This window comes from Acinonyx jubatus, chromosome B3 (assembly GCF_027475565.1).
Source record: "Acinonyx jubatus isolate Ajub_Pintada_27869175 chromosome B3, VMU_Ajub_asm_v1.0, whole genome shotgun sequence".
NCBI classification, from domain to species: Eukaryota; Metazoa; Chordata; class Mammalia; order Carnivora; family Felidae; genus Acinonyx; species Acinonyx jubatus.
This window is the reverse complement of record NC_069386.1, coordinates 130,425,796-130,448,188: the sequence shown is the minus strand read 5'-3', so window position 1 is coordinate 130,448,188 and position 22,393 is coordinate 130,425,796. Positions and strand designations below refer to the sequence as shown.

Sequence of the window (22,393 nt, the reverse complement as noted above, 5' to 3'; positions counted from 1 at the left end):
TCGACGTTCCCCTTCCTCACGACAGCAAAATCTGGGCAAAGTTGAAAGTTGCAAGATTTCAGTCAAACAATTGTCCTTGCTTGGGTAAGAATCATCAAATGAAACAAATGTGAGTGAGTTACAAAGGTAAGAAAACGGCCTTGGCAGATGACAGATTTAAGAAGGGTATTGTCAGTGAAGCTAATTTTTTGGAGGGGGGGGGTAGTGCTGGGTAAGGACTGAACTGAAAGCTTTGCTTGAAAAATAGCTGAGTCTCAAAGCAAATCGAATGTGCAACAGAATCTTTAACTGCTGCTGACTTTATGGCAACTAAGGTCTTTGCGTGCATCATTGTGGGAATTGCTTTTATATAAAAATGATCAGGTGAGGAGCAGAGAGGTTGATTAGGTGTGCAGCTAAAGGGAGTTTGGGGCTCCATTGTCTTTTCTGAATGCTTATGTAAATATCTCTCTTCTCGAGGGGATGACCCTGGTTTGTCTTTGACATTTGCTGCTACTTTTGTACCATTTGCTGGTTCTGTGTTTATATTATGCTGCCACATTGTAGCCTGGTACGACTTGCGTGTTGGTTAGAGAGCAACCAAAAGCAGATGATAGACTTTGTAAGTGTGTGACTTTGCAGTCGGATTGTACAGTAATTTAGGAGAAGTGTTCAGATATGTATTTGTTTACGTGGTAGACTTCTTCTTTTGAACAGCAGGCTAGGTATTAGGTTAATGGATTTCAGTGTGCACGTTATGATTGCAGGAGCTTTCGAGTATGTTGTAGTTCAATTTATACTGAGTTTTTAATGTCACAATATTTTTATTTATGCCCATTATTCAGTTCAAGCTACATTTACCTTATAGTTTTATTATTCATCTATCAGTGGAGAGAATGTAAAATGGCATGGTAATTTAAGCTAATCTATTCATTTGAGGAGGATTCATTTTCTGACCATTGGTGGTGGACTTTTACAAAAAGTGGCTTGAGACATGCAACTCTCTTGGTGTGGATGAGACTGTTTTTTCTGTGCACGGGAAACTACGGGGACTATCCCGTATGTTGTTCCTCACAGTAATGATTTGCTTAGATGTTAACAGAACGCCTATTGGAGGGGTCGGAGGGGCGGGGGGACGTTATGCACTCTGGACCTTCCAGAACACCTGGGTATGTGGAGGGCTGGGACAGATTTTGAATCATAAATCAGGGACTTGAACCCTAGATTCGTCAACACCCCGGTGGACACATACGATCTGCCTTTCTGAATAAGGTGGCCCAAAAGAAAACGAATGTGGAAGCCTCCCATTTATGCCCATCTGTGGGCTGAGCCACCCAGAGATGGGAAGGGAAGTGTGTGTTTTCTATGGAGAATTAGGTTTTTGGCGGCTCATGCCCAAGGCAGCTCCTTCCTCAGAGGAGAAGCCCCTCCTCTTACTGCCGTGCTCATCTCGGTTTTGTTGTGCGACACCAGCCCATTTTAGGGTCTGCGGACCCCCTCCCCGTGCCCTGTAGCATGGTGGTGGGCAGCTTCTCGATGACAGCTGCAGAAGCCACCTGTGCTCGCGCCCCTCCCCCCACCCCCAGGCAGAGGAACCAGATACCGTTGGTATGAGGGTCTGCGTGATTTTCTACTATTACACTTGAGGGGCCCTGGAAACTTGGGGTTTATTAACCTTGGGCGAGGACACCAGGAATCAAAAAAGTGTCCGTGAACCACTTCGAATGACTAACTCAACTTTGGTCTTTTTGTGAGCGCTAGAGCAAGCCCTTCCAACCGTCGAGATGTTTGTGCGTTTTTTCCATCATCCGCGAATATTTTCCAGCATAGGGCAAAAGAGGGAAAACAACAACAACAACAACAAATCCGTGAGTCTACACCATGTGGTTTTGACTCTTTTGTGAGAAGAGAAAAACACAGGAACCTAGATGCAAAGCCTTAGGCCAAACCAGTCATTCGAATGTAAAATCCTGGCGGTGCTTGTAGGAAACTCAATTGCTTCCATTTGAAGGGCCAGGAAATTGATTTGGAAAAAAATAAATTTGAGGGATTCCCAAATAGTGGCAGCATGGAGTGAATAAGAGAAACATGAAGGTACAGACTGATCGTATTACCCATCTCAAACGGCAGTAGAATTGCCAGGACGAACTTCCTGCAGCCTAGCTCATTTGGAGCGTCCACTGCTCAGAACTTCTGGAGGTTCTTGGTGTCACAGGGTAAAAGCCAGTCCAGAGGCCGGCGTCCAGGGCTTTCCCCACCGGTCCCTCCTCAGCTCTTTTGATGAGGGAGTGTGAGGCAAGCTGAGGGCAAAATACAGACCAACGGCACCCCTCCCCACCTCCCACCCCCCAGGTGGGATATGTGGGATGTGCCTCCGACACTCCTGGCTACCCAAGAACAAAGGAAAGGGCTTTAAGTGCTTGCCATGGTGCTGTGGGAAACTAAAGCGAATGAAAACTGAAATTCCCTTACTGCCTACAGCCCATTGACAAGTCCTTGAAACTGGCAGAGTGACCTCCCTCTAGGAGCTCAGCTGCCTCGATGATGACACTTTGCTAGGAGCAAAAGGCAATCTTGGCTTAACATCATCCTGACCGCCACCCCCTTCCCCCAGGGTCCTGTAAGTCTACTTTAACATAAAAAAATCCCTTTGGAAACTTCCTTTATCTCACCTGCCCCAAGATACATGCTGGCAATCATACTCCAAGCTTATGACCCCCTGATATACATCTGAAGGGTCTCGTGACTGAGGTTTTACTGCATGGTAATAAACAGCATTTTCCTAACAACACCTAGGTCCTGGAAACCTTGCTTCCAAAAATTCCTTAGGGACTTATTTTATCCCTAACCCCCTCCCAACCTGAGGATATATAATCAGTTACCTGTGCAGCACTTCCTGCCCAGGGTCCTGTCCCCGTGCTTTAATAAAATCACCTTTTTGCACCAGAGACGTCTGCAAGAATTCTTTCCTGGCTGTCGGCTCCGGACCCCCCGCCGTCACCCCAGAACTTCATCACTTTGTCTCTAGATCTCCTTTTCCTTGAGCATCTTGTGGCATTGCCCTGGGGTACTGCATGCCGTGTCCCGGCCATGCCGGGAAGTTTCTGGGCCTTTGCTCTGGCCACTGCCTTGGCCCAGATGCCTTTATTCCCATCTTTCCGGTTCTCCCATAAAACCTTACAGAAGTCTTCCCTCTCACCCTCAGTGGGATGATTTCTCCATCCTCCGTGTTCCCATAACAATTTCCTTTTCTGCAATTACAGCACTGAACTGCACGGTATTAAGATTAGTTGTGTCTGTCATTAACTGAGGTGTAAGCGTATTAAAGACGGAGGACCATGACTCATGGACTTGAGTAGCTTTTGCAATACCTAGAACAGTACTGCAAGCTGTCATATTTCATTGAATCCTTAAGACCTCATAAAGATCTCCGTCATTACACAGTCTCCAGTGCTCATGTCCTCTGCTCACAGGGATATACTGAGGCTCCAGAGGCTGTGTCTGTCACAGCACCATGCATCTAGACCAGTTCAGTGTCTTTCAGATGCTTCTAAACTTCTGGTTGTTTGCCATCATCTAAACACAGAAACCAAGTGAACGGCTGATTTCTTTTCTCATATTTATAGAATCATGAGATTTTACAGCCAGAAGGAACCTTAGGGAGCTGAACTCCTCATATTAACAGGGGAGAGAATTGTAAGTCTGAACTGTTAAGGGACTTCTCCAAAGCCACATGGTTGGTTAGTGACCCAGGCATGTGGATCCAGCTGATAACCTCTCTACATGGTCCTCCTGTCTGCCGAGCCTTCTTGGCTGTGGCCTTGGGTTTCACTTAAGACATCACCGGTCGGCTCCGGCTTTCTGCCTTGTGTTGGGGTTGGCCGGCTTTCTCTACGTAAACGCCATCATCGAACAACAATCCGGTTACCCACTCTTTGCTAAAGGCTGATATCATGGGAATAGAATTAAAAACAAAAGTGAACTCGAGTTTAAATTAGGGGCCCTGGGAGCAGTGCTAACAATTCCTTAGCCATCGCCGCGCTGAGGACACAGCGGCAGCTGCTGAACTCGGTCAAGTTCAGACCCTTAAAAAGAGTGGAAAAAAGAAAGCACATACTTTCCAGTGCCTGGGCACCACAGAGCCGGGCCAGCTGGGCGCAGCACCGTGGCAAAAAGATCTCTTCAGTTTCAGAAATATGAGACCCTGTGCTTGTCTGCCTGCAGCCCTGTCGTCAGACCCCGCCCCTATGGGAAGAGCCCAGGAGTATCTAAAGAAAGAGCCAGGCCTCCAAGTTGACAGAAGGAACAAGCTGTGTGAGTGAGTGAATGTGTGTGTGTGTGCGCGTGCGCACGCGCGTGTGTTTAAAGGCCTGTGTCTGAGGTCGACAGGCTTTTTCAGAGGCACTCTTGGCTTTCTGTGTAAACGTGTACTTCCTCTTGTCCAGAGTTAGCCTGTTAAGGGAATAAAGCGCAATTCAGGTTTCCAAGTTGGAAGCCTGATTAATCTCTCTGCCAGTTACATATGGAAATAAATTAGTAAATGGTCCATCTGGGACTAAACTACTGCAGAGATGATAAATTATCGCCATCGTATACGTCAGTGTTGCTGAAGACTGAGTTGTGCTCACCAGGAACTGCTGAAAGATAACTGGATGCTCTATTGTGGTCAGAGAAATAAAATTAAAAACAATTTTTGAGTAAAAAATTTACCTTGAGAGGTTTCTTGGGAGAATGGTTTTGTTGATGCCAAGTTTGTTCCTTAGGACTGCTATCCCTGCAGGTATTTGAAAGGTGAGTCTCAAGGGCATAGGAAATATTTTATTTTTCTATTTTCAAGGGCCAATACAACAAGTATTAGTACCCAGCTGTCTCAATGAGCAGGATAATTCTGTGCCTTACAGTAGCATGGTGCTTTGTAATTGTCGTAGCAATTTCCTGTCTGTGTTTTTCTTTACATTTCAACGAAGGTGGGGCAAGTTCTTGTCTCTCGTTCTGGATCAGTGTAGAACTGAGGTTTCAGGGACCGGGTCCCTTATGCACAGTGACTCAGATGGCCAAATGGCAGAACCGGATAAGCAACTACATATCCCCGATTCTGAACCCCGCTTCGTTTCTATCAGTCTTGCACGACGTCAGAACGTTTCAGTGTCCCCTCATGCACCGAGCAGCATCAGGCAATAAAGCCGTCTATTTATGTCAGTTTTCTAGAGGCAAAAGCCGTGCCTTCTTGATCGTGAAAAGTCCTTTTTTTTTTTTTTTCTAAGTGGAGATGTTGAAGGTTGGTTTAACATTTTTCTTACCTGTTTTAATTTGTTTAAATGGAAGTTATGATCATTGACATGTTAGTTTCAGATGTACAACGTAGTGATTTGAGATTCGTGTACATTGTAAAATGGTCACCACAGTAGAAGTCTGGTTAGTACCCGTCACCTTACGTAGTTACAAAACTTTTCTTCTGATGAGAACCTTTAAGATCTATTCTCTCGGCAACTTTCAAATATGCAATATGGTATTATTAACTGTAGTCACCGTGCTGTGCATTACTTACACAGGTGACGTATTTATTTTATAACTAGAAGTCTGTACCTTTTGACCCCTTTACCCATTTCTTCCCTCTCCCCATCCCTTGGCTTAATCTTTTTTTCCTACCATTAAAGGCACACCACTATCCGCATGAATTATTTTATCAAACTAAAACCACAGATGTCTTCAGGGGCCCTTTAGGTATGGTAACATTTTGCCCCTCTGCAGAATGGCCCGAGGCTGCTGTGACCTCTAGCTTCTTGTGCCTCCTTTCAGATTTTCTTCTGCGTCTTCCTCCTGCGCAGGACTCTTCAGCGGTTAATCCTTAAAGCCGCTGAGGTGTGCACCCCTTTAAAAAGTGCAGTAATAAAAAACAAAAGTACCGAAAAGCAAACTGGCTTTAGGAATCTCTAAGTCACCTGGTTTATCAGACATCCGTTTCTAACCAGAAGCGGCAGGTGCCACTTGGTGGTCTTCACACAAGAAAGAGAAGTCACAAGCCCCTAGCACTTACCTGTCTGTGCTTGGAAGCAACCTTGTCTCACCCAGACCGCCTTCAGGTTTCTCAGCCCGAGCTGGTGGCCCCAAGAACTTGGATGGCCCCGCACACTCTCTTGCCTCTGGGCCTTTGCTACAGCTTTGGCCTGTCCCCGCCTGTCAAAATCCTGTCCGGATCTCAGGGCCTGTGATTATTGTGATTGTCTCGACGCTTTCCCTTCCCTGCTCTCTCCACCCCAACCTGAAACGGATGTGTCCTCAGAAACCCTGCAGCTGTGTATTAGAGGAAATAACACTGTCTGTATTTGGGTTGCCTGCTGCTCGGCTCGCCTCCCAGGTGGACGACACGTTTCTGAAAGGCAGGGACTTCATCACGTTCGTTCTCTCTCTGACTCTTCCGCCCTCCCCAATCCTTGGTTCAATGCTTTGCCTTTAATTGAAGCTTAATGTGCAGTATAGTAGGGTGATTTGACTTGACAACAACAGAAGGGGTGTCTTTGAATAGGTGGATCAATGAATAATCCAAGTTTTGTCAGGATTACTTGGAGGGCTAGTTAAAACGGATTGCTGGGTCCACACCTCCGAATATTCAGATTCAGTAGATCTTGGGTGGGGGCCAAGAATTTGTATTTCGAACAAACTCTCAGGTGATGATGCCACTGCTGATGTTCCAGGGACCATAGTTTGAGAATCACTGACCTGATGAATTTATTTCCTCACGTTCTCTCCACTGAAGTGCACAGGATAAGCTCGTTCTTTTCGTGAGAGAGTCTATCCATTTGTCTTCTTTGAGGCGTAGGCTAAAAAAAAATATCTTCCATCACAGATTATTATGCAATCTATCTCATGTACCAACTTTCCTATTTTTGCAAGATTATTGGTTAAATGTGGGCCAGTAGTTTGCAGCCCATTTAGTGAGTTTGAGCTTGATGGGATCTTTTCCTCCAGGAGGAGAGCCAGAGGAATTTTATTTTAAAGCAGCAGAAAAGAGCGTCATTGGCTTTGCAGCCTGTGTATTTGGTCCGCCCAGTGGATCAAGGCTGGTCCACATGCTGGAACGCTGGCCGGGAGTGGTGCTCTGATGTTTCTCCTTTATAGTGTATAGAGTGTTTATAGTATATAGACAAGTGTTTATAGTATGTAGACAGCTATAGTGAAGTAAAATGATCTCACGAATGTCACATGGCCGTTGTAGTAAAGTAAGATAATCTCATGTTATCTGTGGCACGCATTTTCAAATTTCTGGGTCCCCTCTGTGCCCCATGAGGCAGTTGTAAGAATACTCTGTTGTGAAAGGCCCAGTGGTTCAATAACTTCCCAAGAAATAAGAGGTAACTGTTGCAATTGATTCCCTCCCCCCGCCCCAAGGGTTGCAGCTTTTAGAGTCAGGCCAGATGACAGCCATTGTTTTGAGCGGGTCCTCTCTCTTCCTCCGGTCTGATCCCGCCTTTCTTCTGCTCCTCTCTACCAGTCACTAGAAGTGTCATCTCCTAGAAGACCAGCGTTCTCGTGATTATGGAGGCCTCTCTGTCCTTCCTGTGACTGGAGCAATGCTGACCTCGGTGTCTTGGACCCATTCCGACTCAGGTAACCAGGCTCTGCCTCCATCTCCCCCCACCCTCCCCCCCCCCCCTTCAGGGAGATTGCACTGAATAAATGAAATACCAAAGCTATATTTAAATGCAAATGCCAAATTGATTGTTGCTTCATCAATTGGGACCCTCCCCCTCTTCCTCCCAATCTTCTCAATGATTAATTTATGCAGCTGATCAGACTGACAATGTGGTCAATCCAATTTAGGCATTAAGATAATGAAAACATTCAATCACATCTTTATTTAAAATTTTGGAGTGTCACAGATACACAGAGCAACAGGAACACTGCTGGGCGTCTTCATACAGAAACTCGCTTCTGCCATAGTTCCTGTAAATCAGTCTCTTTCCCATAATGCCATGTTTTACTTGAATTATATTAATCTTTCCAATGTATCTTTTGACTGAATGTAGTAAGTATTGCGGAGTACCCGTTACGTGTTCTTGGGGCAGATGGGAATAAAAAAGAAAAAATTGAAGGCACGGAGCTCGCCTCCCAGAGTCACGGCTTAGCCAAAGATCCGTGACTCACTCGTAAGAAAATGGCAGATGGTGGTGCTCAGTTTAGGGCCAGTGCTGCGTACTAATTAATGGTTCCCTCTTTGGTTGAGGGAATTGAGAGACTTTGAGGATTGGGACTGAAATAATTAGGGAAGAATTCATGGAAGAGGGAGGGCCTCCGGGGGGCTTTTTTTTTTTTTTTTTTGGCTGTGGCTCATCTGGCCAGGCTGAGGGAAGGGGAACAACATGGCACCTGGATAGGAGGGTGGGAATGAGCCCCCTGTGAGCCTGGGCAGTGAGAGCCCTGGCTGCGTGGGCCAGACAGGGTTCAGAGGACACTGATCCAGTGTCCCAGCCAGAGCCAGCTTCCCCCTCTGAGCCTGGGTCCCATAAGGTGTCCCTGGGGAAACTCCACTTGCCCTGTTGTGGAGGGGGCTTGGCTGGCAGCCGCCTTCAGGGACAGTGGTCATTGTTGCCTCACCCCCCGGCTTGGCTGCTACCTTGCTGGCCTTTTTTGCTTCTTCGGGCCTGCCCGCGCGTGGCCTCTTCTTGTCTACCTGATGCTTTTCTCTTCCCCACCTGTTTCCCTCCCCTCCAAGCTCTGCATGGCAGCTGCGGCTTGACAAGGCCTGGGGATAAGCCAGAGGCCGCGTGAGGTCAGTACCTGCTGGTTTTGAAGGGTAGGAAGCCTAAGCCAAGAACACGAGTTTGCAGGTCAGTGTTGAGATTTCTGAAAGCCGGAATTCAGTGGAAGTCTCAAGGCTGAAGCTGGGGCCCCAGTCAGGGAGCCAAGTGTCCTGATTTGCTCTGGGATAGCTCGGCAAATGCTGCCCACACCTAGCTCTTTCCCCGGGCTGCTTTTGGATAAAGCAATGGTGGCTTTCGCTGGGTCTTAAAGGTGCTACTGACGTTGCCTGCCTAGACTCCTGCCCATCCTGTCGGGCTTGTCCTGGCCACGGTCCCCCCGCCTCAGTGTGATCCAGTGCTCCCGGAGCCGAGGGGCTTGCTGACCCAGGAGCTCAGGCCTTCCCGAACATGGAGCCCTGGGTCCCCTGCCACCGGGAAGCAGAAGAGCTAGAATAACAGTCTGTGCTCTCCTCTCACTACAGTGATTGTGGGCCTTTGTCTTCTAAGCCTAATCCAAGGCTCAGTCAAGGGGCCCGTCGGGCTCCTGGGCCAGGTGCGGTTTGCTGCTTGTTCATGTGTGGTGCACAGGCGGAGACTGGTTTCTAGAGGTTTTTTCTCAATAATTATTTTTTAATGTTTATTTATTTTTGAGAGAGAGAGAGAGCCCGAGCGCTAGTGGGGGAGGGGCAGAGAGAGAGAGAGGGAGACCCAGAATCCGAAGCAGGCTCCGGGCTCCGAGCTCTCAGCACAGAGCCCGACGCGGGGCTCGAACTCACAGACCGTGAGATCATAACCTGAGCTGAAATTGGACGCTTCACCGACTGAACCACCCAGGCACCCCGGTTTCTGCATGTTTAAATGGTTGGAAAAAATTCAAAGGAGAATAATGTTTTGTGCCGCATGAAAATTAAATGGAATTCAGATTTCAGTGTCCCTAAATAAAGTTGTACTGGGACGCAGTCACATTCATTTTTGGATTATCTATGGCAGCTTTTGCGTAATGGCAAGAGTTGAATAGGTCCGTCAGAAATCGTAAATGTTGACTGGCCCTTTGTGGAAAAAAATTGTCATCCTAGCAAATCGCCTAGACCCTTGTGTGACACAAGTGTTTGAAAAATTTGAGGTGCAGAATATTTTGCACCTCATATGAAGAAACGAAGTTTGAGGGGTGAGTAGGATTTGCATAAGAGAGGCAAATTGACCATATTCTGGATGGGGATTTTTCCATTCATCCATTTAACCTACAAGTAAATCTAGACGTGACCTTGAGGCTACTTCATGTCAGAAACTTACTTACCTATTAGCGCTGTCTTTGAAATGAGGCATCCAGGCTTCTTGGGGTAAACTGAATGTTGGAACAAATCAGCACCAAATAAAAACACACCCTGCATTTTGGAACTTTTCCCCTTTTTACTTGGCGTGAACGATCGTATTTTAAACCAAATAAATATTTTGTTTTAAATCAAGTAAGCATTGAAGACTGAGCATGAGTAAGCCATGCCATTTAATCTTGGCAATATTTTCCCAATCTGGTGGGGATTCTCTGGTATTGTTGAGTGGAAACTACTCCAGCTATCAGAGTTGGAGAAGTGGGTTCTTACTCCTATTAAGTAGCTGAGCCAAGGCTACTGGCTTTTTACCCTCGGGAGGGTAAACAGTATTCCCCAAATCTCAGGGTTAGCGCAACAGAAGTTTATTTCTCACTCACTGGTTTGTGCCAGCGTGGCCACCCTCCATCCAGTTATGAGGATCTGAGCCTTCTCCCTCCCGTGACACCTGCATTTCAACACGTGGCTTCCTGGTTGCTGCGGCATGTGAAAAAAAGAATTGAAAACACACACCCTTTCTTAAGTGCCTTAGACCAGAAGTGACCCAGACCAGTTTCACATCCACAGTCCATTGGCCAGAATTAGTAACATGACCCTCCCTTGTTGACAGAAGGCTGGGAAGTAAGTACAGAGGAGCATGAGATCTACTTGGGGTACCCTTGCCCTTGCCACACTGGGTCATCGTGGGAAAGCCCATACTTTTTCTACGCTTTTCTTTCTTTGCTCATCGTTTAAAGGCAGTTCACCCAGCTCAACACTTTTTCACATAGTTTATGGGAGGCTCAGATACGATGTGCGAAAGAGCCTTGAATGGTAGGATGAGTTGTCAAATATGTAAGAGGTAATTGTTACCTGATTTCTTTATCAGGTACTGAGTGGTGATGGTGTGGAGTCAAGGTAATCGCGTCCGCCCCAGTAGGCCTGGGGCTGTGCAAGCCTTTGCCAGTTACCTAATGCAATTATCATGCAGTCTTCCCTTTCACACCCAGAAATATCCTAGTATAGACAACCAATTATATGACCACCCCAGCTTGACCCCACTGGTCATCCTTCAAGATTAACGTCAGCTACTGTGTAGGTGCCTTTTCGGAGTCACGCTGTTCTAAGCTTTTTGCCTGTGCTGCCTCATTTCATCCTCGTAACCAACTTTGGAGGCAGGTACATGTAATCTCATTCTCGCTGAGGTAGCGGAGGCAGAAAGGTTTGGATGGAATCCAGGTCTGAACTGCTCTTAAGCACTCCACTGGGCCGCCTGGCTCATCCTTCTCTAGGAGTGCCCTCCTTGACCGTGTGGGCCCCCCTTCCCTGACACTGGCTTGGGACCTGCTCCCAGACCACACACTGGAAGAGAGCTAAGACCAGCCCTGGATGAGAAGGTGAGGCACAGAATCGCTATGTGACTCTCCAGAGCCAGAAAGTAGCAGGACCCGTCGTCCCTTTCCATCCATTACCCTGGACATCCACAAGCCCGGCTTGTGTTAACCCGGGGCGCTACATTTGACACAGGGGGAGAGGTTTTATTTTCAGATCTAGGGGGCGGGTAGAACTCTAGCCTGTGAAGACTTGCCATGTGCAGTGCAGTTGATTCAAACAGGCTCCTTCCCAACACAAATAGCCAGGAGGAACTAAGCTCTGTTTTCAGGCAGTTTATTTACAAATGTGTATATTAAAAAAAAAAAAAAAAAGCCAAACCACAACCAAAGACTAGTCTGCTTGCAGAATAATATCAAACAAAAACCCATTTATTCACGAGATGGTATTAATTTCCCTGGTTTCTGGCCTTCCCAATCAGCGTTCAAAACCGAACCCATGGAATCAAAGGGAAGAGTCTCTGGAAAAGGAACCCAGTGTGGCAGAATCATCTTTTGGCATTGCTTGCTTCAAGACCCCCCCCTCCCCCCGCCCCCAGAAAATGATACATGTGGTTTCTAAATGTACAAAGAAAACTAAAGGAATTCCATTATGGAAGAAAGATTAGATGGAAATTTCTAATCCTGTCTCATAAACAATATAGGAATAACTTTAAAATATTCTGCTTTAAGCATGCATTTAATTTGTGCTCTGGGAACCAAATAATGTTGCTAAGATAAAACATTCTAATAATGATTTATGTAAATTTATTTGTACAAAGTAATGGTGTAGTTGCCTATAGCAAATTGCTTGGAATATGAAATGACATTTATGAGGTCTTTTTTTCCTCTGAATTAATACAATGGAGAAAATGAGAGACTCCAGAAAGGAAAAAAGAAATGCTTGTTCAAAATGGAGTCTGATGCCTTGGGAAGCAGAGACGGCTGGACAGGTTACACGGTGTGAAAGCAGTCAACAAACACAGTTCAGCATGTTTTCCGTGATGATCCCATTATCTCAGCCAGTTTTTAAAGTCACACAAAGAGTGTGTGTGTTAGGTTCTTAGAAGGCTAGAACCCTTTATTTTAGTGGCCATAAGCCCTGCAGACACCAGAGTCCTTTCAGAACAGCCAACGACAGATGACTTGTTCTCATGGTGCCCTCATAGGGTGCTTACGGCGTGGGATACAAGGAGGCCAGATGTAATTAAAAATTGGGCAATTCATCTCTGCTCCCAGTTACTTTAATACCAAGGGAAGTTATGCTTGAGTCACAAATGTTAATAAACAAAACGAAAAACCCTCCCAAGGACTGATTCATAGACCTACAAGGATTTTTCCTATTGGCTGCCCAGTTAGCACCTTTGATAATGGCTCTAGGTGTTTCCTGGAAACCTTTAATTAAATGGAAATACCCATATATGTAACAGAGAGTTTCTGGAGCTATGCTTTGGCCTTGTAAGTGCCCGCTCTAATTTGCCATAACCTGTATGATTTGGAAAAGGTATGATATTAGCACCTTAGTTTCAGAAGGCATTTACTTTTTTCCCCTAAAGCGTTTTTGCTATCTCCCTTGGTTATTGCAATCATTTTCGTGAGGTAGGTTGTAAGAGTTTGTATTCCCTATATAGGGAAACTTAGAGGGGGCGCCTGGGTGGCGCAGTCGGTTGAGCGTCCGACTTCAGCCAGGTCATGATCTCGCGGTCCGGGAGTTGGAGCCCCGCGTCAGGCTCTGGGCTGATGGCTCAGAGCCTGGAGCCTGTTTCCGATTCTGTGACTCCCTCTCTCTCTGCCCCTCCCCCGTTCATGCTCTGTCTCTCTCTGTCCCAAAAATAAATAAAACGTTGAAAAAAAAATTTTTTTTATAGGGAAACTTAGAGCCACAGAAGTCACAAAGCAAGGTCACGAAGCAAGGTCACAAAGCGAGACATCACGAGGGGGGAGGGAAGCAGCTTCCACAGGAACCTGTGGGCCCCTTGTCATCAGAAGCTAAAGCAGATGGAACGGGTTTGTGAATTCTGGAGAACTTGATTTATTTAAAACAAATTTCAGAGTTTTGGTCCCTCATAAGCCTTTTTTGAGTTGCACCAACTCTCTTGAAAGAAATGGGTTAGTCTGGCTGGACGGAATGGCTTTGCAATCAGGGCGTTGGCTGTGGTGTGGCCAAGGCCTGGGGGCTGAGAGTTAGAGCTTCTGAGAGAGGGGGTGGAAAGGTTGAACAGGACTTTCAGACAGAGTGAAAAGATCACTGGCTACAAGGAAAGGAGGGCATGGCCCGGGTTTTTAGCAGCACGAGTTAAAGTGCATGTACCATAAGAGCCGTGGCTCATGGCACGGTTGGTTTTAGTGGCGTGGCCCAAGATTCCCAGGGGGACGCAGTGGATGTTAGGGCCACACTTCCAGAGTCCAGCTTTCGTCTTCCTAGCTGAATGACTTCGGGTGTGACTTTTGAGCTGTAGATTCCTAGAAAATAATGTTAAGGGGTCTGAGCCTCCATCTCCCCATCTGTAAAATGGGAAGAGTGATATTTACCTGGTAGAGATGACATGGGAATGGAATAAAATAATTCTTATAAGATACTGGGCACGGTGCTTGGCAGGTAAACACTCATTTTATGGTAGCTCTTAAAATGATTGCAACGGTTACTCCTTGAGAAGGGATGGTCCTGACTGATAATTGGAAACAAGATTAAAATCTATCTTTTATTTAAATGAGAATTAACCGAAAAGATTTCTAAGTCAGTTGTTTCTGTGTTCTGAAAGATAACAAGGTAAACATGGGCGTTCCTTCATTTGTCCATTCAGCGAACAGCTCTTGATGTCACAGGCCCTTTGCAAACTGTTTTCGAGGGATGGAGAGGCCAGATAGAGAGTTCTGGTCTCAAGGGATAAGGGAGATTTTTTTTTTTTTTTTTTTAAACATGGGCACCGTGCAGGCCACATTAGTCTAGATGGTCTTTGTCTTCTAAGAATTCAGAAATTAAGCTGGCCTCAATCTTTAGCTGTTGCTGAAAGCCTTGGTTCTGGTCCAGACTCTACAAGTTGGTTTCCTTTAGAATAGTCATCTTGGCTGGCCATAGAGTAGGTTTATGTCAAGATAAATGGATAGAAAGTCTTTGGTCATTTGCTCTTCTGTTGCTGCTGCCTGTAAAAGAAGCCATTCACATTCTTTGCACATGTGTTCTCGGCCGTTGTAGGTCAGGCCCCTGGGCTGAAAGTGTGAATACACCCTTTTGTTAGAATTCATTTCCATTAGAAGCATATATACTACTTTCTTATCAGGGGTTGAAATGAATCCAGTGTAAAATGTGTTGACTTTTTTTGAGATGACTCCGTAGTTCTATCACCTTAGAAAAGGTGTTTCACAGAAATTCTCTCAAGGAAGATAAGGAAATGTGAAACATTCTCAAGCAAAATGAGAAAATAAGTAATAATTCTCAGATCTGGGCCCCAGTCGGGTCTATTTCAGTGGTTCCTGGACACCGAGGGGCCTCCCGCGTGGAAGGCGGGCAGAGGGGATGCTTGGGCACGGAGTCCGGTGGTGGGGGTGGGTGCCGGGGGCAGACAGATATGCATAAATAAGCATTCAAAGATGAACTCTTCCCTGGGTCCAAGGCAAAGAGAAAAATAAGCTCAAGACAGTGAGTTCAGTCTCCTTACTTGGCAAAATAAAAAGTTGGCAACCTACGCTCGTCCCCAAAACTATTTTTGAAATCTTATTGTGGTGCAAAATCACGATCTGGGAACCTCCCTGACTTGAGTTCTTTTGCTTCTCTTTGGTGCTATTCTCACCTCCCTCTCTACCTTCCTCACTGGCTCCCACTACTGTTTACTGGAGGTCCCCGCCTGTGGCTTAGCCTCCTTATTAGAAAGGAGATTAGCAAGTGTTAGACACATACCGGCAGTTAAGACTTTCTTCATGATTGAAGGAGGAGGGAAAAAAAAAAAAAAGGCATTTGAAAAGATGAGTAGGCATCTATCCATAGCACTCTGGATTGAGAATGCACGTCACACACGTATCTCCTGCTGGAAATCCGGCAGACCCCGTCCCGACCAAGGCAGAGGGTGAGCTCTTACTCCCCAGGGAACGTGCTGTATTGTACTAGCTGTTTCCCGACAGTGGATACATTTATGTGTCCGCATTTGTTTTACTCTCCCTCTGGTGTGTGTGTATGGAACTCCCCAAACGATATTTGGGTGCTAGGAGGGGATTGAGTCGTTTGGGCCCAAACTCTTAACTTCGCTTAAAGCTCGGGCCTCCGTCGATGGTGGTAGCAACATAGCACAAAGCAGAGCTTTTTGAGTTTGCTAAGATAGAATTAGCCTCAAAGGAATAATTGGAACTCGGAGCGGGGGCATCCACCATGGAGTCAGGAGACAAAGAGCTGTTTTTGAAGTTGATACCCCTGGAAAGAGAATGGCATCCAAACTGGCCTTGTTAATATAAAATAACAGCTCATTGTGAAGGAAGGAAGGCACTTTGTAAAGGACATAACGGCATCCCCAGGCCCAAGCCAATGGCCTCTTAGCAGGTAGACTTTTAACACCTGGCACTCCAGATCCTAGGAGAAGGTACGTTGGTGAGTTGAACGTATCTGACAGCAGGTGGGGAAACCCACTCCCGAGCATTACTTTATTCCTGCCAGAAGCTGGGGGGACCTCACTGCTTTCCTTGACTGTGTTTCCCTGAATACCAGAGGATATCATTCCCTCACATATAATACATAGTCTCCTGGTGAACAAAAAGAAGCAGGTGATTGGTTGTAGTAGCTATTGGAAGGTCCAAATTACTCCCCGGTTAGAGTTGAATAGACTTTACCTGTGATTTGTTTGATCTGGTGAATGGACCCCTTCTCTCCTGAATCAGCCTTGGGTGAACTGGCAGAGAACTGGGCAACACTAAGCACTGTTCAAGGACTGTATGATTTCTAGAGTGTTCCATCAGGGGCCACTCAGGTAAAGAAGTGACCTGCTCTTTTGCAGGTGTGGGGCTGTGTGGCTGTGTGGCAGGTAGTTATGTGCTTCATGAAGGCTTCTAAGTAGTGACGGTCCTATCTTTATCATGGCTTTCAACTCTACCCCTCCCGTGATTGTAACTGAAATATTATAGTTACAAGAATCTATTATTGTGTCTACATGGGTGTATTCATGTAATGCATGTGTATACGTAAATATACGTGTTTATATACGTGTGTGTGTATATAAGTAAATTATGTCATTTGATTCTGGGACACTTTATAGGCTTCGTCGTTTTCTGAAGGTGTGGAAATATCTAAATGACCGCCACTGTGACTGGTTCCACTTCTATATCATTCAGTCTCTACTTTTTTTTAGCTCTTCTATCTGGGACGTGTAAGCAGCCCCTGGATATATAGGTGCTTAACGGAACAAAAACGCCAACAAGCTGCTATTTATTTTCTTAAACAGCTTGAGCAGAGATATGTGGTCTGATTGCCAAAAATTGTTAGCTTATCACTGAACTGTCCTGATGAGTCTTATTATTCAATTTGCATTGCTTACAATAGTAATTATTACTACATAAAAGAGCATGATGCTTTTATTTTTTGTATAGTTCTTTCATTAATAATTTAATTGACTGTTGCATCCAAGTGGTTCTGTGACACACTCATCAAAGTACTTAGAGACTGGCCCTGGGCACCTTGGGAAATCAGAATTTAGGTATAAATTGTAAGGCTGGGGGTGAATATGCAGGTGACCGACAGGTCCTTTGGTCCCGACAACCAACTGTTTGGCTGTACATTTCCCTCATATTTATTTCCAAGCATTTCACTGATTCACCAGCAATGAGTCTCATCTAGCTATTTTAACAACCTAAGAAATAAGATCACGATATAGTTATTTTGCTCACTAAAGTGGCTAGGTTGGTACTGATTTATAAGTGAAAAGGTATTGATGTTAAAACAATATATTGACCCAAAATGACTGAATTGGTGGCTTCGCATAAATAGAATCTGTGTCTATGGGGTCTGTTCTTTAGAAACAGGAAGATTTTGGGGCGCCCGGGTGGCTCATTCGGTTAAGCGTCCCACTTCGGCTCAGGTCGGGATCTCACGGTGCATGGGTTCAAGCCCCGCGTCGGGCTCTATGCTGACAGCTCAGAGCCTGGAGCCGGCTTCAGATTCTGTCTCTCTCTCTCTCTCTCTGCCCCTCCCCTACTCACACTCTATGTGTCTCTCTCAAAAATAAAGAAACATTAAAAAATTAAAATAAAAAAAAGAAACAGGAAGATTTTATGGTCACAGCTTAGCCGACGTTCCTAGACGCTCCCGCGCCTATGCAAGACATATGTTTTGATACATCTTGTGATAGACAAACTTAGTTTGTGTATTTTTTGGTGTAGGACAGTACTCCAAATTTTGTCCTTATCCGTGTTTTATATATTAAATAAAATGATGGATTGAAATATGCCTTTGGAGGCATGAGAACCTGACTTTGGTGGGCATCAACCCATCGTGATGTTCAAGGAGCTGCATTTCAAAACTCTGGCTTCCACAGGGGAAATGAAGTCAATGAAGGAGTTCCCATTTGGCCAGCCCGGCCTGACATCTCAGGGGATGAATGCATCTCAGGGGATACCAAGAGTATCATGGAGGAAGTTTTTCATGTCAGAAATTGGAGTTTATGAAAATGATTGTCTTTTTCCTCCCGTAATGGATGATGCATTTGGAGCAGGTTTTGTTTTGTTGTTGTTGTTTTGTTTTTTTAATTTTCAATTTTAATTCCAGTTAGTTACCTTAGAGTGTTATATTTGGAGCAGGTTTTAATGTTGCACTCGAGAACCTATTTGCTGGGACTCAGGAAAGGAATTGGGGGGTTGTTTGAGAGCTCAGTTCTATAATTTACCTTTCAAATAGGAGTTTGACTTCTTGTAATTAAAAATTGTGTCTAGGTCCCTAACAAACAACCGAGTTCTTAAGAAGTACTGGGAACTCTATGGCTGTACGATCTATTTTAATGCAATTAAACACTTTGACAGTCATTTACCAGTTTAGAAGAAGGCCATGTTCTGGTGGCTAAGTGGTATATAGATATGTCACAGTGAAGGCTAGGTTATGGGGTAACAGACAGCCCCCCAACTCAGGGGCATAAAACAATGGAGGTTTACTTCTTGCTCACTCTGTGCATCTATGAAGGCTAGCTGGGGACCCTGTGCTGTGTCATCCTTGTTTTTATCAGATAGAGGCCGATGGAGCATTCCCCATTACGGTGGCTGAGGGAAAGGAGAAAATGGCGAAGCACGTGCTGGCCCTTCCAGCTGTCCAGGAGTGACACATGTTACTTCTACTCACATTGTATTGGCCAAAACTAGTCACATGGCCACACCTGACGGTGTACTTGAAGGAGGGAGCTGAAATATTTATAACAGCTCTGTTAGCTCTATGATGTCTATAGTGTGTACCCTCCATATTCTAAATGTTTCCTTATTTTCGTGAGAGAAAGTATGCATGTGTGTGGCAGAGGGAGGGGCAGAGAGAGGAGGGGAGAATCCCAAGCAGTCTGCATGCTCGGCACAGAGCCTGACGTGGGGCTGTGTGCCACCAACCGTGAGATCACGACCTGAGCCAAAATCAGGAGTCGGACGCTCAACCGACCGAGCCACCCAGGTGCCTTTGCACCTTCAGTATTCTAGATGGAACTCTAGCAACCTAGCTCAATGGAAGCGAGGGAGTAGAATTTATGAGAGAATTCTTTACATCCTTCAGAAAAATGGACTGGTCACCTGAAGTGGGACTGGTTTATTTTTTTCAGTACTGTCCTTTCCAGGGACTGAACGAAGGGGGGTGACTCGGGCTCTAGCTGCCCCCTCACCCCCACCGGTACTCTATCTCACACAGACATAAGCCACTGTGTGTGTTATACAGATGCAGCATCACGTGAAGTTCCACAGCCCTTCCCTTCCTGGCCAAGCAGTGCTGCCTCTAAGCTCCTCCTACACAGACATTCCAGAGTGGCCACAATCCCTCGGTTTTCCCTTGTTAGCTGTTCACCGTGGACTGTCCTAGCGTGGGACGTCACCCTTCATATTTCATTTTCCTAAGTGGGCATCTGAAGGTTTCTTCTTACAAAGACAGAGCCCGTGGTGGGGCATTGGTCTGTGCATACAGCTGCCCGGAAGGAAGTTGTTCCTCACGCACCGGGCTCAGGGGGGCTCCTATTGTCCTTGCTTCTGTCCTGTGCCTCCTGTTAGTCTCCACCAGGCTGCTCCAGGGCGCTTGCTGGAAGTCTCCCTGCCTGGAACAGAGCGCTGGGGTCTGGGCTTGGGTTGTCCGTCAACGACTTTCATCATGGCCTTGGTGAAGCTGTTCAAGACCTTGAGAAGAATATATATGCACCTGAGACAGACTCCCTTAGCCAGCAAATTTCAGCTATCTGGAATATAACCAGGAGTTAGGGAAAAAAAAGTCTCAGAGGACAAAAGAGCTGTCTCCAAATCCAAGCATTAAACTTTAAGTAGATCTTTACTGGCTTTGTGTTCTTAATGTAACCACACTCCTAATTAACGTGGCTTTCTGATTCTCTTTGCTTTTATAGATGAGAGGTTGAATAATTTGCCTAAACTCTCCAAGCTGCGAGTGGTAGAACAGGTTCTTATGATTCTAGACTTAGGAGGATAATCAGTGTTTAGGACGGTAGCAGAAAGACAAGGAAAAGGGTGGAACTATATTTAATTCTTTTGTTTAGAAATTAGGAGCGCCTGGGTGGCTCAGTTGGTTAAGCGTCTGACTTCACCTCAGGTCATGATCTCCCTCTGTGGGTTTGAGCCCCGCGCGTCGTCGGGCTCTGTGCTGACAGCTCGGAGCCTGGAGCCTGCTTCGGATTCTGTGTCTCCCTCTCTCTCTGCCCCTCCCCTGCTCACGCTCTGTCTCTCAAAAATAAATGTTAATTAAAAAAAAAAAAAAGAGAGAGAAAAGAAAGGAGTAGAAAAATATATAGTAATTGCAGCATGATTCCCTTCAACATGGCCACTTTTATTTCTTAGTTCTAGCGTGTAATGAGGATGGGTTGGCTGAGAAATCCCAGCAGGTGGAACTGTGCTTCCTGATTGTGCCAAACCAATGTGAAGTTACTAGAGTTCTCTTTGCTGAGCAGCTAGTTTAGCTGGTGTATAAATAGATGCTTGTAAAATACTTTCTGTAGCGTCAAGATGAATGAAGCCTTGAGTCGGTCTGTGTCACGATGAAGAGGGAGGTGCTCGTGGTCACAGTGCCCCGGGAGAAGTGGCACCCGAGTGCTTCTCTATGTCGCGCACTCAGTAACCTCCGCCACCCTGAATACCTGTGCTGTTCATGCCTGGGGAGGACACCAGAGGGTAATGGAAGGAGAGCCTTGCCCTCCTGCAGAGAGCTTTCTTGCCCAGTTGAAAAAGGCCAGTTTCACAGAGAAGGAGAAAAAGGAATGTGAATGTCCAGTCACAGCTGCGTGAACCACTTGGCTCTCAGACAGAAGCAACACTTGAGATGACACGAGCAGGAGAAAAAGCACCTTGGAACCTCAGGCAGTTGGTGGACAAGGCTTTCGTTATCTGCTAGCCACAGTCAGCGACCTCGCAGCTGAAGGAGACCACAGTCCTGCTTCCTGGGTCGAAGACGAGGCTATGACGTCCCTGTCAGGCCAGGAAAACACATGCTTGGGACTGCTGGTCCCCAGGGGGCCCTCACCCTAACCCTGGCAGCGTGGAGCCCCGCCTGCCTGCTCAGCCCTGGTGTGCCCGGACAGGGCAGAGGAAGGAGTTGGCCACAGGTCGTCGGATGCTCTTCCCGGTGCTGGGGGTCAGGGCACCCTCAGATGGGCCATCCCGAGATCTGGTTCAGGCTCGTCTCTAGAACTGGTCAGGTGCGACTTTAAGCCAGTCAGAGGACCACTAGGTCTCTGGTTTTCTCACCTGTAAGTTAAAGAGTTCTTGACTTCACTCATTATTTAAAGAGGTTCAACTCAAACCAACAAGGAGATACCGCTTGTGATTTGTCTGATTGGCGAATATTTAAAAATTTCGGAATATCCAGTTCAGAGAGGGGTTGGGAAACACAGTTTTCACGGCAGGGAACCCAGGTGGTGCATTTGACGACATCTGTCAAAAGTTGTATGTGCATACTCAGCAAGTTCAGCCTTACAAATGGATCCTGTGGCTTTACTCACCGAGATCATCAAAAACGAGCGAGTGAGGGTATCTTAATATTGTTCATAATAACAATAGCAGCAAATTGGAAACAGCCTCAGTACCCATCACCAGAGTTTGTAGCCTTGGCACGCTGGTGAGCATTCCACTTATAAAATAAATAAGTCATGGGGTTGTAATGTACATCAAAGGGAATATAGTCAGTAATATTGTAACAGCTTTGTGTGGTGACAGATGATAGCTAGACTTAATTGTGAGCATCATTTAATAGTGTATAGAGATTTCAAATCACTCTGATGTATACCTGAAACTAAAAGGCCATCGCTTGTCAATTATACTTAAATAAAAAAAAGATAAACGGGAAGAGTTGGAAAGGGTACAAAGATATAATGGTACCAAGTAATAATAATACATATTTTTTGACTGTCATCCCCATTCTAAGGAGTTTACGTGTATTAACTCCCCTATCCCCATTTTACAGACGAAACAGCTAAGGCACAGTGAGGTTTAAGTTCAAGATTATATAACTAGAAAGTAGCATGGTGATGGGAGTGAAAGGCAAGTATTCTGGCTTCAAAACTTTGTTCGTTGCCTTCTTTCTTAGTTGGTTTGGACAGCTGTAGCAAAACACCCAAGACTGGATGGCTGATAGACAACAGAAATGCCTTTCTCACAGTTGCGGAGGCTAGATGTCTGAGATCAGGTGCCAGCATGCTCCAGGGGGGTACCTGCTTCTGGGTCTCAGCCTTCTTGCTGTGCCCTCACATGGTCGAAGGGGCTAGTGAGCTTTGTGAGGTCTCTTTTTGACAGTACTTAATCCCATTCATGGGGACTCCACCCTTATAACCTAGTTACCCCC

General features: G+C 45.9%; 1 protein-coding gene across 3 annotated transcripts in view; it reads left to right on the top strand.

The window, feature by feature from the left end:
- FOXN3 (forkhead box N3) overlaps nucleotides 1-22,393 on the top strand; it is a 398,278-nt gene that overhangs the window by 106,102 nt on the left and 269,783 nt on the right. For all 3 annotated transcript variants that reach the window (XM_053224816.1, XM_027066388.2, XM_053224817.1), the window contains exon 2: nucleotides 7,472-7,587. The gene's annotated coding sequence lies outside the window, so the exon portion shown is untranslated. The remainder of the gene's footprint in view (nucleotides 1-7,471; nucleotides 7,588-22,393) is intronic.